Below are 4,539 nucleotides of genomic sequence, written 5' to 3' on the forward strand. Positions count from 1 at the left end.
GCCGAGCCCACCGAGGAGGCCCCGCTCCGCCGGGCGGCGCAGGCGGCCTCTCCTCGCGCCGCGCTCTCCTTCGCCCTCCTCTCCCGCGGCACAGAAATAAATACGGCCGCCGCTACGGCCCCCACCCCCGGCGGCCAGGTGCCGGGAGCGCCCGCCCCCCGGGGCTCCGCTCGGGGCCGCCCTCGGCGGCGGGCGAAGGCGCCGCGGGGCGCGGGGTTATGTAATGGTCCCCCCTAGGCGTCGACGCCGGCCCGGCTGCCGGGCCGCGGTGGGGGTGTGTGCGGACGGGAGGGGGCTAGGGGTCGCCTCAGCCCGTGCGCCCCGGGCCCCCTGCCACTGTCTCGGCCCCTGCCGCCTGTCTCCGGCCCGGCTCGCCTCCGCACTCTGGCTCCCGCAGTCCGCACTCCGCCCGGCGTCCCGCTTGCCCACTCTCGCCCGCTCCCTCTCGCCCTCTCTCCCCCCCAGCCTAGCACACAAACAAGATGGCGGCTGTTGTTTCTTCCCTCTGCCGAATCCTCCTTACAGGCTAGCGGTAGCAGCGGCGGCCGGAAATGAGCCAAGGGGGGGTGAAAAAAAGGGGAGGGGTTGGGCCTCCGGAGGGAGGTGGCGAGGGGGCGGGGCCTTGGCCCGAGCCGCTCACACAATGGGGGAAGAGGACCCGGGGGCGGAGCCAGTTCCAATCACGGGATCCGCCCAAGGCCCCAACGCGGTTGGCGCTTCCGCAAACTCCCCCGGCGTCACCCGGTGGCTCCCTTTAAAGGGGAGGACTTGAAAGGGGGGGGGCGGTTTGGGGGCCGACTCGGGATCTATTTTCAGTCGGTGGACACTTGCGGGGGAAGGTGCCTGGGTTGGGTCTCTGCGTAGAGGAGCGGTGGGAATTGGGGGTGACGGAGTCCGGGAGCTACGCCGGGGAAGGCGCCAAGTCACCGCGCAGGTGGCCGAATGGGAGTGCCGGGGGGGATAGCCCTGCGTCCAGGGCCCTTGGGCGGTCTTCCGAACCCCGGTTGAATCAACCAGGCAGGGGGTACTCCGTCGTCGGCCAGTGTCGTGGGCCAGAGACCCAGTGCATCCTCTCTCCATCGCTTTTCCGGAGGGAACGTCTCACATCCAAAAAATCACACTGATGATGAGTTGTTTCCCTTTTCTCCAAATTTTACAATTTGTTTTACAATAAGCCTATATTATTTTGGTAATCAGAAAACAAAAATCGCAGCAGTGGAAAGACGCTTTAGGACCAGACCTAAATTTGTTTCTTGCCCACCACGTGTCCACTCGCTCCTACAGGGTTGCACTCTCACCAAAGGAGACTTGAATTTTTCTGAGTGCATCTGAGACCTGAAGACATTTTATGGTACTACTTTTCACCCACCTCCAGTAGGCTAGCTTAATAAAAGCCCACCGTCTAGGTAGTACCTTAAAGATAATGTAGATATGGACAAGGGCAAAAACGTAAGGTGCTAAAGATAATCTAAGCACGGACAAAAGCAAAAATGTAACTACGAGGAAAATTCTTGAATATAAATAAAGTGTGTGTGACAACACAGTTTTGCAGAGGAGGGCCTCGCTAGCATGCTTTCACATTCCTACACATCACAGGATTCCACTGTGTTTGGCCTTGGGTAAATTGGTACTTGAGGAGGTGGCAAGGTTGTTAGTGTTTCCCCAAGGAAACCCCCAAACCAGTATCTATGGAGATAGTTTAAAGCGTTTCACTCATTTTAAATCTCAGGCTCCTTAGTTGGTGTTTGCTTATTGTTGAGTTTACTTTGTTGTTGTTTTTGTTGTTTATTCTTTAAAGTGAACGATGAAGAGAATCAATGAGCCAGGAGTCAGGTATTACTGGAGCAACCCAGGTTGCCAACAGGGATGACTTCTGTCCTGTGAGGTTCAGGCCTAATTCACCCCTACTGCAGTGGAGAAGCATTTTTTGCGAAGATTAAACATGATCATTTGTGGATAACACCATAGTATTTGGCACACAGTAGCACTCAATACCTCAATACAGCTTAGCTGTTCCTAGCCATTCCTTCTAAAATTAAATAGAAAAGGGCTCTACTAGATGTGGCCACAACAAAGTTTTTCCCAAGCACTTGTTATCAAGGGAAGAAGTCTTCACAAACTTGGGTTGCTCCTGCAAATGTGAATGTGGCTGGGTTTTGAAAGTGCCACATATCCGCGCAAGGAATTATTGATTTATATACACTTCCAAATGTTAGTGTTTGTAAGAAAATACTTTTATTTCTATTCTACATTTAATAAAATCTGTTCCTGAAAAAAATTTTAGTAGCCCATATCGGCAAGAGCATGGAGAATTGGTATTTTCATACACTATTAGTGGGGATAGAGTAGAGAACAAATATTTAGATTCATGCCAAACGCTTATAGATTTTGAAAATCCCAGTATCTCTTGAATGTTTTCTTTTTTTTTTTTTTTAACATTTGTTCTTGAGGGTGGGGTGCAGAGAGAGGGAGACACAGAATGAAGTGGGCTTCAAGCTCTGAGCTGTCAGCACAGAGCCTGACGCGGGGCTCGAGTTCACAAACCACGAGATCATGATCTGAGCCAAAGTCAGACTGAGCCACCCAGGTGCCCCAATTTTTTAAAATGTTTAACATATTTTTTACCACAAAACAAAACAAGCAATGAAACAGCCTTGCCATGATGGGATATCATGCCGTCATTTAAAAACGAGCAGGTATGAGGTGCCTGGGTGGCTCAGTTGGTTAAGCGTCTGACTTCAAGTCAGGTCATGATCTCACGCCTTGTGAGTTCGAGCCCTGTGTTGGGGTCTGTGCTGACAGCTCAGAGCCTGGAGCCTGCTTCCAATTCTGTGTCTCCCTCTCTTTCTGCCCCTCCCTTGCTCATGCTCTGTCTCTCTTTCAAGAATAAATAAACATTAATAATAAAAATAAAAATGAGCAGGTAGGTGTTGGGTTGGGGGGATGGGCAAAGGGCATTAAGGAGGGCACTTGGTGGGATGAGTACTGGGTGTTATCTTTAAGTGATGCATCACTAAATTCTATTCCTGAAATCATTACTACACTATATGTTAACTAACTTGGATGTAAATTTAAAAAAAGAACAGGTAGATATGTACTATCATAGAAAGATATCCATATATTGCTAAGGACAAAAAAAATTATAACACAGCAGGTCTAGAATGGCTCTACTTTTATAAATGTAATTAATATTAATAATGGATTGATTGGAAGCTGAGAGGACATGCACCAAACTTTCAACAGTGTTGGAGTAAGAGAAGTGTTACGGGGAGCATTCACTCTACGTTATATATGTTTGTGGGGCGTGAAATCAGAACTAAAAACATTTTTTTAAAAAGCCTTCAACGGTTCCTCTTTGCCCGTAGGATAAAGGTTCATGTACAAGCAATGGCCCTTGTCTACCTGTCTCATTTCTCTCAACTTCCCTCCTTGCAGCAAAATGGAATTATTTCTATGCTTCTTGTGCCCATGCTCTCTCTGTCTTTGGGACATTCACACATAGTCCTTCTGCCTGAAACACCCACCACCCCCACCTCTTTTGTCCACCTAATTCCCAATCACTCAGGTCTCAGCTTACACATCCCTTTTCCTGTAAAGCCCTTCCTGATCTCCTTGAATCCTGGTTGCAGACCTCTCCCCTGCCCTCCCATGGCAAGCATCCTATACTTCTGAATCGCCTCCATTTCACACTGTGTTATAGTTCTCGTTGGCCTTTTCTGGTGACATCAGGAAGGGTGACCGTGTTGTCCATCTCTCCCTCTCCCAGCTCCTAACTCAGGACCTGATGCATGAGCAGGAGAGGAGCAGAGAGAGGGGGAGAGAGAATCACGCACAAGCAGAGGAGGAGCAGAGAGAGAGAATCCCCAGCAGGCTCTGTAGCCCAACGTGGGGCTGGCACTCACAAACCATGAGATCATGACCTGAGCTGAAGTCAAGAGTCGGACACTTAACTGACTGAACCACCCAGGCACCCCTCAACTCAAACTTCTTGAACAAACGACTAGATACCATCAATTTGTCAATCTGGTCTGAGTGTGTGGGTCTCTTTGTCCATCCTTTTATTCAACTGCAGTGACAAGGACACAGTCTATCTTACCTGCCCATCAGGTATAGCTAATCTTCCTTTCTCCTGGAATCTTGAATATCTTGACCCAGGTTTTTTATAATTATCACAGGAGGAGAATAAGTGTTTGTATTCATTAATGATTTGGGAAACTGAGACTCTGAAGCAAATAAAATGTCCTTTGTGAGATCCCAAACTGAGGCAAAAGGAAGACTTGAACTCAGGTTTTCCAACATCACATACAGGCCTCTTTCCACTGAACCCTCAGGGCAGGAAGCCGGTCTTATGCTTTCTCATGCCTCTGGTACCTAGCACAGGAACTGCTGCAGGATTCATAGCCAATGAGTGTCTGTTGAATGAAGGAAGCAAGGAAGAAGGAAGGAAGGAAGGAAGGAAGAAAGGAAGGAAGGAAGGAAGGAAGAAAGGAAGGAAGGAAGGAAGGAAGGAAGGAAGGAAGGAAGGAAGGAAGGAAGGAA

The sequence above is a fragment of the Herpailurus yagouaroundi genome, unplaced genomic scaffold (genome assembly GCF_014898765.1).
Source record: "Herpailurus yagouaroundi ecotype Mexico unplaced genomic scaffold, PumYag 182, whole genome shotgun sequence".
Classification (NCBI taxonomy): domain Eukaryota; kingdom Metazoa; phylum Chordata; class Mammalia; order Carnivora; family Felidae; genus Herpailurus; species Herpailurus yagouaroundi.